Genomic DNA, 11,669 nt, shown 5'->3' on the forward strand with positions numbered 1-11,669 from the left:
TCCATGAGAATTGAGGCAATAAGTTATTTTACCTTGTTTTAGGATCTGGTGTGTGCTTGGCACAGACAAACGATGCATTAAAAAGTGCCTGCTCGGGAACTCAAGGACACCTCTGAAGAAAACAGGATTCATGGGTTTCACGTTACACGAGAATCTCATTAGAGCTTCCAGCAAAGACCACCAGAGACGTTGCTATAGACAATGGAGATGAAACAATGAAATTGGGAAGAGTTTTGCAGGGTCAAGTACAGTCAGGTGTGATGTTGTGAAGGAGAGCCTGAAAGTATCGAAGGAATGTAACAGAGTGGCCATTGTACCAGTGTTCTGTTGGGTTCCTCCTAGATGGAGGTAACCCATTGGGTTTGTTTTTGACAACCAAACTTGGTGTTGGGCAATGGTATTAGCACATGAGGTTAGTATTGGGCCTTGGGATGCCGGAATCCTTGTAAGCTGAGGTCATTTGGTTGCTGCCAGTTTCGAAGCTTTGTGTTGCTCTCTTGTTGTTGTTGTTTATGTTGGAGATAGCTCTTTGAAGCTAGTTTTGAACAGGGAGGACGTGGTTGTACTCAAAATCATTAATATAGTGGATTGTTGAGTGGACTACGGTCTCGTGGTTTTTCCTTCTCACATCGAGGAGGTTTTCCACGTAAAAAGTGATTGTCTCATTTACGTTTCTGCTTATACTATATTCTGCCATCGTCGAAGTATTTTCTTCACAGGTTCACACAAGGACTGGGGAACACGACCTTTAGTATTTCCGCTGCGCCGTGTGACTTTTCCCAACAGAGTGGTATCAGAGCTTCTGTTTTTAGAGCTTTGGTTTTTGATAACTTTGGGTTATTATTTGCTTGTGTGAAAGATGGAAAATATGAGCAGGATGATAAGCTTGAATGGTGCTAACTATCATCTATGGAAGGGCAAGATGGAGGATTTGCTCTTTGTTAAAGAATTCCATGTTCCAGTCTTCGTGGAGAAGAAACCTGAGAATAAGACGGATGAAGAGTGGAAACTGCAGCATCGCCAAGTGTGTGGGTTGATAAGGCCGTGGGTAGATGATAATGTGTTGCATCATATTGAGACTGAGACGGATGCTCGTTCTTTGTGGAAGAAGCTGGAGCAGTTATATGCTAGGAAGACCGGAAACAACAAGATGTACATGATCAAGAAGTTGATTGAACTGAGGTATCAGGAGGGGACTCCGATGACAGATCACTTGAATGCGTTTCAGGGATTGCTCAACAAGTTATATGATATGGGCAGCAAGTTTGATGATGAGATTCACGGTCTGTGGCTTCTCGGTACTTTACCAGACTCTTGGGAGGTTTTCAGGATGTCTCTTTGTAACTTCGCGTCGGAAGGTGTTATTTCGATGGATTCAGTGAAGAACAGTGTTCTTAATGAGGAAGCAAGAAGGCAGTCGAATGCTAGCAGTTCGCGTTCAGATGTCTTTGTTACTGAGTCAAGGGGGAGAAGTACAAGTAGAGATCCCAAGAGAGACAAGAACAGGAGCAGGAGAAAGTCTAATAGATTTGCAAATATGGAGTGCTATTTCTGTCATAAGAAAGGGCACATGAAGAAGGATTGCTGGAAGTTGAAAAACAAGCAGCAAGGAAATCAAGAAGAAAAGGTGGATCAGGTGACTCTCACCAAAGATCAGTTTCTGATTCTTCTTGAGGGTGATGCCATCAATGTCGCATGCCAGGACACCAATTGGGTGATTGACAGTGGAGCTACTACTCATGCTACATCACATCGGGATTTGTTTTCTACTTATACTACGGGTAATTATGGTTCTGTGAAGATGGGGAATGATGCGATGGCTCAGGTTGCTGGCATTGGTGATGTTTTCTTGGAGACTAGTCTTGGTACTAGGCTGGTGCTTAAGGATGTTGAGCATGTTCCTGATATTATGATGAATCTGATATCGACGGGAAGACTTGATGATGAGGGTTATTTCAGTTTGCACGGTGGTGGTAAATGGAAGCTCTCTCGCGGTTCTTTGATTGTGGCTCGAGGTGAGAAGTCTTCATCTTTCTATTGGATGCAGGCTAAGGTCTCCAAAGATGTTGTTAATGCGGTGGAGAATGATAATACCATGGAGTTATGGCATAAGAGACTCGGTCACATGAGTGAGAAGGGAATGGATGTTTTGTCTAAGAATGAGGTGATTCCAGGAATCTCTGGTTTGCACCTACAGAAGTGTTCGCATTTCTTTGCGGAAAAACAACACAGGGTATCTTTCAAGTCTTCCGCACCTTCTAGGAAACCCGAGGTACTGGATTTGGTACACTCAGATGTGTGTGGTCCAATGAAGACAAGATCTCTTGGCGGCGCATAATATTTTGTGACTTTCATTGATGATCATTCAATGAAGTCGTGGGTATTTCCTATGAGGACGAAGGATCAGCGGCTGGGATATTTCAAGCATTTTGTGGCATTGGTTGAGAGACAAACGGGGAAGAAGCTGAAGTGTATCCGCAGTGATAATGGTGGAGAGTATCTTGGACCATTTGATGTTTATTGCAAAGAGCATGGAATAAGGCATCAATTCACGCCACCTCATACTCCACAGTTGAATGGGTTGGCTGAAAGGATGAACCGGACGATTGTCGAGAGGATAAGATATTTGATCTCACTGTCAGGTTTATCGATGACTTTCTGGGCAGAAGCTTTGAACACGGTGGTTCATGTGCTGAATTTGTCATCAAGTGCTCCATTGGATGGTGATGTTCCAGAGAGGGTTTGGACTGGTAAGGATGTTTCTTACAGTCACTTGAGGGTCTTTGGGTGTAAGGCATTTGTTCATATTCCCAAGGTTGATAGATCGAAGCTTGAGATGAAGTCGCGGCAGTGTGTGTTCATTGGTTATGGTTATGATGAGTTCGGGTACAGATTTTATGATCCCTTTGAGAGGAAGCTTGTAAGGAGTAGAGATGTTGTGTTTATGGAAGATCAAACGATAAAAGACATTGACAAGTCCAAAAAGCCAACTCAGATTTTTGAAGGTTTGATTGATACAGAGGCTACTCCTTCTACATCGGTTCACGGTAAGGTTGAGGTTGAGGTTCAGGATAATACACCCAGTGCAGATGCTCCCGCACATGAAGATGGTAGTGGTGATCATGGTGACGATCATGGTGAGACACCAGCTGCTGAGAACCAACCACTATTGTTAGAAGATCCGAGAGAGGTCTTAAACCGTCGACAAGGTATGATCCTAGTGAGTATGTATTTCTTACTGATGTGGGAGAGCCTGGAAACTATGATGAAGCTTTGGAGGATGAATACAAGGATATGTGGTTTGGAGCCATGGATGAGGAGATGGATTCTTTTGAGGAGAACCATACTTTTGAGTTTGTGGAATTGTCTAAGGGCAAGAAGGCTCTGCTTAATAAGTGGGTGTACAGAATTAAGTATGAGGATGACAATTTGCCACCTCGACACAAGGCTAGATTGGTTGTGAAAGGCTACAACCAAAAGAAGGGAATTGATTATGATGAAATCTTTTCTTCTGTTGTGAAGATGTCATACATTCGGGTTGTACTTGGATTGGCAGCGAGCCTTGATCTAGAGGTTGCGCAGATGAATGTGAAGGCTGCTTTCCTTCATGGTGATTTGGAGGAAGAGATCTACATGGAACAAGCGGAAGGCTATGTGAAAAAGGGCAAAGAAAATTTGGTTTGCCGCTTGAAGAAAAGCCTTTATGGATTGAAGCAAGCACCAAGGCAGTGGTACATGAAGTTCAAGTCTGTTATGGGGGAGCATGGTTATGCAGAGACTGATTCAGACCATTGTGTATTTGTGAAGGTGTTCGGTGAGGATGATTTTATCATCTTGTTGCTGTATGTCGATGATATTTTATCATCTTGTTGTTGTATGTCGATGATATGTTGATTGTGGGCAGGAACATGGACAGAATTAAGGAGCTGAAAGAGCAGCTAAGCATGTCATTTGCCATGAAAGATATGGGTCAGCGAAACAGATTCTCGGTATGAGAATTATTCGAGATAGAGGTGAGAAGCTGATTCACTTATCTCAGGAGAAGTACATTGAAAAAGTACTTAAGCGGTTTCACATGGACAAGTCTAAAGTGTTGAGTACTCCTCTTGCTCCACACTTAAGACTCAGCAGTCAACAAAGTCCGAAGACATATGCGGAGAAGGAAGATGTGGCGAAGGTTCCATATGCTTCTGCAGTGGGTAGTTTGATGTATGCCATGGTCTGTACAAGACCGGATTTAGCCTACGCCGTTGGAATTGTCAGCAGTTTTCTCTCCAGTCCGGAAAGAGAACATTGAAATAATGTGAAGTAGATTTTGAGATATCTCCGAGGGACTTCTGATTTGAAGATTACTTTTGAAGGTAACAAGCCTTTGCTGGCCAGTTTCACTGATTCTGACATGTATGGAGATGTTGATTCTAGCAAGTCTACTTCGGGTTGCTTGATAACGTTTGCGGGTGGAGCTGTGGCATGGCAGTCAAGGCTACAAAAGTGCGTTGCACTATCTACCACTAAGGCAGAGTTCATTGCCGCAACTGAAGCTTGTAAAGAGTTGTTATGGATGAAGAACTTCTGTGAAAGATCAATTTCAAGCAAGAAAAGTATGTGTTGCTTTGTGATAGTCAAAGCGCTATTTGTCTCGGGAAGAATTCTACATTTCATTCAAAGTCAAAACACATTCAGAGGAGGTATCATTGGATACGTGATGTGGTTGCTTCTAAGAAAGTGGAACTTAAGAAAGTTCATACGGATGATAATGGAGCTGATATGATGACAAAGTCATTACCGAGGGGGAAGCTTGAAGTATGCCGATGGATAGCCGGAATGGATGTTTCCTCCACCTAGTCGGAGGGGGAGTTTGTTGGGTTCCTCCTAGATGGAGGTAACCCATTGGGTTCCTCCTAGATGGAGGTAACCCATTGGGTTTAGTTTTGACAACCAAACTTGGTGTTGGGCAATGGTATTAGCACATAAGGTTAGTATTGGGCCTTGGGAGTTAATGACCCATAATGTAAGTCTCCTAACCTAATTTGGAGAGTTGTTGCAGACATAACACGAGCAGACAAGATCAGACTCACAATAATAGAGTTTAGAGAGAGACAAAAGAGAGAAAAAAGAGAGAAGGAGGAGAAAACTCGTCAGGCTATTTCAAGACTGGTTTTGGAGGATCAAACGGAACTTGATCGGGCTGATATTTTGTGGGAAGCTTCTTCAATCAGTGGGTTAGAGGTTCACCAAAGGGATTTGGATTTCAACAGTTGGATTTTCTGTTGTCTGGGTTTTAGTGAAGCTGGTCGTCACAGTTCTTCAGCGGGACAGTCTTGGGTGTTTGGTAAATCCGACAGTGAGATCTTCTCTTCTTGAGCTGAAATTTGGCAGAGGTATTTTTGACTTGTTTATCTTGGATTTGTATGGTTAGATTAGTCTCTGGATGCCGAAATCCTTGTAAGCTGAGGTCGTTTGGTTGCTGCCGGTTTCGAAGCTTTGTGTTTCTCTCTTGTTGTTGTTGTTTGTGTTGGAGATAGCTATTTGAAGCTAGTGTCTCTGTTCTGTTCTGGTTGTTGAACAGGGAGGACGTGGTTGTACTCAAAAACATTTATATAGTGGATTGTTGAGTGGACTACGGTCCCGTGGTTTTTCCTTCTCACATCGAGGAGGTTTTCCACGTAAAAAATGATTGTCTCATTTACGTTTCTGCTTATATCTATATTCTGCCATCGTCGAAGTATTTTCTTCACAGGTTCACACAAGGACTGGGGAACACGACCTTTATATTTCCGCTGTGTGACTTTCCCCAACATGTTCATGAAGATGACACAGTCTTAAGCTGCTGCTGCGAATGAGAGAGCTTCAGAACCAGAAAGCGTGTGCATCGATAGTGTTCATAAAAAAATATATTCAACCTTAGAGCCCGACACAAGGATCAGATTTTGACATGAATAGAAGTTCCTCTTATAGATAAATATTTCTCTTGATACTTCAGTGATGATTGTGAAAAGAGACGACTGCAAGTTGATTCAGTTAAATTGAAGTAGTTGGTGATCCTTGTTTCATCATAAAGAAAGTCGTGAGATTTCGGGATGTTCAACTTGGTGCATCTAAGGTGTTTGGTGATTAAACGTTGTTGAAATCATGGCTGGTGGAGGCTTATGAAATTCTATGTCTGAGAAACTCAGATTTGCATATTATATATGGAGGCTTTGAAGTATGATTTTATCCACGCTGTAGAGAGATTTCAAAAGAGACATAAACATTTTGGATATATGGAGCAAGGATCTGATCAGAAAGAAGCTCATAGGAGCTGAGAGGTGGTGCAAGGTTTAAATATGTATCAACAGAAAATAAAGTTCTTAAAGTCAAGATATAACACTAACAAGACACATCTCTAAAGAAGCGTGCAAGATGTTTTGGGATGCGTGTGAAAAACATTCAAGACTGAATTTCATGGGATAGAGTCTTTTGATTTCTGATGAAGCATAAGATTTGTACTGTCTTTATGTAGACATGACTAAAGAAAAAATTCTAAAGCTCTCTCAGAGATATCATGTGAAAAGAAGTTCCTTACCAGAGTAAGACACAGCGAAAAACTGATCATGATTTCAAGAAGACAAAAAGTTTCGATGTTAAAAGAGACATGGATATCATCATTTGGCTCTCAGCAGTTCTTATTAAAGACTAGTCAAGTCTAAAGGCTATTTTACTTTAAGCATCGATGCAACAAGTTGCATTGCAGGTTTTCTTAGACTGATGGCCTTGAGTTTAGCTAGAGACATTGGATATTGGACATGAGATTAGATTATTTGTTATCAAGCTGGGTCTAAAGCAGAGAAGATGATGAAGGAAACAGTGTATTCAAGAAATTGATGGGGTTTTCTGAAACATACTCATGACAGCTAATGGAGAGACAGGTTTAGCTTGTGATGAATGATCAAAGTTACATGAACCAAACTTGACCAATATGTCTCCCGCTGTTAGTCTCGAAGCTGCTAGGTTCAAGGGTTATATGAGCAAGAATTCAAGTTCAACAGTTTATTCAAAGAAGATATGTATGCAGACACTAAGACAGAGATAGAGTTTGAGAAAACTACAGATTTTCAGTTGCTAACTTGATGTGTATGTGTTACTAGCAATGAATATTTAATGATGATAAGAATAAATTTTGCTTGTTTCTCAAGAAAAGGTAAGCCGAAGGTGAATGGAGGTAATGTGAGTACATGTTCTTGTTGAGGAAGCTGACTATTACGAGACTTAACCAGAAAGTACACAGCACTGATCAGAATTTGGGTTATGCTCGAGTAGTGTGTCGGACGGCGTAAGATTAGAAAGACAACAGAATGTGACATATTTTGGCCATGTGTTGTTTTGGACTTTCAGAGGATCCTGATTTATGGATAGTTGTGTTATGGACGTATATCTTCGTATGGGAGAGGAGGCGCAAACACTACAAGAAAACAGCGATATTCTGACGGACATTCCGACGGAAAATGAAATCCTCGGAATATATCGAGGAATTTCCGAGGAAATTCCGAGGAAACACAAAATTGGGTTTCCTCGGAATTTCCTCGGAATATACCGACGGGATTCCGAGGAAACTACAGTCCGTCGGAATATTCCGAGGAAATTCCGAGGAAAACTCTGTTCCTCGGAAAAAACCGATGAATTCCGAGGAAATATTATAGCCGTTGGAGAGCCGTTGGGGGATTTCACAAAATTCCGAGGAAATTCCGACGAACTAGTTTTGTCCGTCGGAATTCCGTCGGAATTTCCTCGGTATGTCGGCAGGATTTAAACTATAAATACAAGCACTCCTCTTCCTCTTCATTCACTTCATATCTTCATCCTCCCTCTTACTCTATTTACACACGAATTTGATTCATAAAAAATATGTCTTCTTCAAATTATTTTCGTTCTTGGATCGATCGACCTCATTTGGATCCGAACACGAGATTGCTTACGGAAGAATACCAACGAGGTATAACTGAATTCATGGGGTTAGTTCACCGACAACCGGAAGCAAAAACAGGTATGTTAAGATGTCCTTGCTCTAATTGTAAAAATAGAAAGGTTATTAAAGAGTGGGATGTTTGGACTCATCTATATTTGAGTGGGTTTACACGAAGTTACAAAATTTGGTATCATCATGGGGAAACTGATTATGAACATGGTAGTACTAGTGAACCTCAGCCAGCGGTTAGATTAGAAGAACCAATTAGAACGGATGTAGATTATGGTGTAGGTACTGAGCAGATGGTAAATGATCATTTTAGAGGGGAAGATTTACCCAATGCAGAAGCTAGGAGATTTTATGATATGTTGGATGCTGGAAAGCAACCATTGTACGAAGGTTGCAGAGATGGTCATTCAGCTTTATCATCTGCTACAAGATTGATGGGCATTAAAACAGATTATAATTTGGCTGAAGACTGTGTGGATGCGATTGCTGATTTTGTAAAAGGTATTCTACCCGAGGATAATGTAGCTCCTGGTTCATACTACGAGGTTCAGAAACTCGTAGCTGGTCTTGGTTTATCGTATCAGGTAATAGATGTATGCAGCGACAACTGCATGATTTATTGGAGGGTGGATGAACAGCGGGTTACATGCAAATTTTGTGGAAAGCCTCGTTATAAAGATACAATTGGAAGAGTTCCAGTGCCATATAAAAGGATGTGGTATTTACCTTTGACGGAAAGGTTGCAGAGGTTGTATCTGTCTGAACGCACAGCGCAACCAATGAGATGGCATGCGGAGCACTCAACAGATGGTGAGATCAGACATCCTTCAGATGCAAAAGCGTGGAAGCATTTCCAATCAAAGTATCCCGACTTTGCGTATGAGAGAAGAAATGTCTACCTTGGATTATGTACTGATGGTTTCAGTCCGTTTGGCAAGAGTGGAAGACAGTATTCTCTATGGCCCGTCATTCTTACACCATACAACCTCCCCCCAAACTTGTGCTTGCGACGAGAGTTTTTGTTTCTCTCGATTCTCGTTCCCGGACCAGAGCATCCTAAGAGATCACTTGATGTGTTTCTTCAGCCACTAATATATGAGTTGCAACAACTATGGGCTCAAGGTGCTGAAACATACGATGTTTCGTGTAAAGAAAACTTTCAAATGCGGGCAGTACTAATGTGGACAATAAGTGATTTTCCAGCATATGGTATGTTGTCTGGATGGACAACGCATGGAAGGCTATCATGTCCATATTGTCAAGATAACACTGATGCTTTCCAACTAAAGCACGGAAGGAAAACGTGTTGGTTTGACTGTCACAGGAGATTCCTACCACCTGATCATCCATATCGTAGGAGTAGGAATTTGTTTACGAAGAACAAGAGGGTGTTTGACAGTCCACCTCCGGAAATTTGTGGGAAAGATTTGAAGATACAACTAAGAGATTTTGGTGCAGAAAGGACGCCAGAAGTCGGTGGACATGAGCGTTTTCCGGTAGATGCTGTTGGAGAACTACATAACTGGCACAAAAAAAGTATTTTCTGGGATCTGCCATACTGGGAGGATCATCTGCTAAGGCATAATTTAGATGTCATGCATATTGAGAAGAACTTTTTTGACAATCTCATGAACACGATCCTTAATGTTCAAGGTAAAACAAAGGATAATTTGAAGTCAAGACTGGATTTAGTCGATATATGTGCTCGTTCAGAACTTCATGTTGATGAGAATGGTAGGGCTCCTTTTCCCATATACCGACTTGATGCAGCGGGAAAAGATGCGTTCTTTGATTGGATTTCAAACGATGTGGAATTTCCAGACGGTTACGCATCAAATTTGCGTAACTGTATCGACAGAAAGGAAGGAAAGTTTACTGGCTTGAAAAGCCACGATTGCCATGTAATGATGCAGCGCCTCCTTCCGTTCGCCTTCAAGGAAATATTACCACGAAATGTTCATGAAGCAATTGCAGGGATAAGTGGTTTCTTCCGCGATTTATGCACGAGATCAGTGACTCTTGAAGGTATTGAAAATTTGAAGACTAACATAGCCGTGATTCAGTGCAACCTTGAGAAGATATTTCCTCCCTCATTTTTTGATGTTATGGAGCATCTTGTTATTCACCTGGCAAGAGAATTGGAACTTGGTGGTCCTGTGCAGTATAGATGGATGTATCTGTATGAGCGGTATATGTTCCATTTGAAGAAGATGGTGAAAAATTTAAGTAGGGTGGAAGGTTCTATAGTCGCACAGATGATCAATGAAGAAACTTCAAACTTTGCCGAGTACTACTTTCCAGCAGAAGTTCAGACCAAAAACAGAAGACCTGCTCGGCATGATGATAGAGGCGAACGGGCAACATATCATGTTACGGTTCCAGACATTTTCACAGACGTTGGACGACTTAGCGGAAAACCAAAGGACCGTCGACTTACTGAGCAGGAGCGCAGTCATTTGCAAACATATTTGCTCACCAACTGCGAAGACGTTCTTCAATATGAGAGGTAAATAAATGAGCTTACAAATTTTTATTTTAACAAGTTGAAATTTAAATCTTAATTAATTACATTATTGTCATCATATACAGGATTTTCATGGCAGAAAAGCGGTTCGAGTATAGATACGCCACAGAGGACGAACTAGAAGAAATGAAGCAGAGAGAATTTACTGGATGGATGTTTACTTATGTGAGTGCTTTAAACAAATTAAAATATATTTTATCACATATTTATACTAATTCACATTTATTGATATAATATATATATATGTGCTATTAATAGGTGTCTGCTGGTTTGGCCAGAGGTGAAACATTTGACGATTGGATACGTGAGATGGTCGTTGGACCAAACTTTGTTGTGAAGTCATATCCGAGATTTTGTACTCGAGGATATGCATTCACAACTCAGAAGAGGAGACGTTCGAGTACGACTTATGATGCTGGCGTTTGTTCTGCATCAGGAGATGATGTATACTACGGACACATACATGAGATTTTGGAAATCAAGTATTTGGGCATGGTTGGATTGCGCTGTACTGTTTTCTATTGTGATTGGCACGACAACACCCCAGATCGAGGTGTGAGAACAGATGCATTTGGTGTTATATCAGTAAATTCGAGGCGAAAGCTGCAATATTATGATCCTTTCATTCTTGCTTCCCAGGCCGATCAGGTAATTAAATGTTAATTATTCAGAATGATTCATCATCATGTGTATTAATTTATAATTTTTCTAAATGTTACAGGTTTGTTATATCAAGTACCCCCGGGTAAGGAACAGAGATGATCCATGGGTTACTGTTACAAGACTCAACCCGAGAGGCCGAGTTCAGGGAAGTTCTGAGCTGGAAGACCCACTACAACCAAGCACATCCGGCAACTGTAGTGCAGCAGAAGATTTAGCTGGAGTTGGCCTTGTAGTCGATTTAACCGACTTTGGAGAGGAAGCCGTCGTTCACGTAGAGGATGAACCAGTAATTGGAGAGTTTCACCAAGATCCAGATTCAGATTCATCTGGTGATGATGACTCGGAAACAGACTACCATTGAACTTATTTTTTTTTTTTTTAAGAAATACCGAGGAAATTCCGAGGAACACTTGATATAACCTCTTTCCTTGGATAATAGTTATTTGGTTTATCTAGCAAGGCAAAGCTGAATACGAATTAAAAGCTACACAAAACACAACCAAATAAAACAAAGAAACCATGTAAAAG

This window comes from Brassica napus, chromosome C8 (genome assembly GCF_020379485.1).
Source record: "Brassica napus cultivar Da-Ae chromosome C8, Da-Ae, whole genome shotgun sequence".
In the NCBI taxonomy this organism is placed as follows: domain Eukaryota; kingdom Viridiplantae; phylum Streptophyta; class Magnoliopsida; order Brassicales; family Brassicaceae; genus Brassica; species Brassica napus.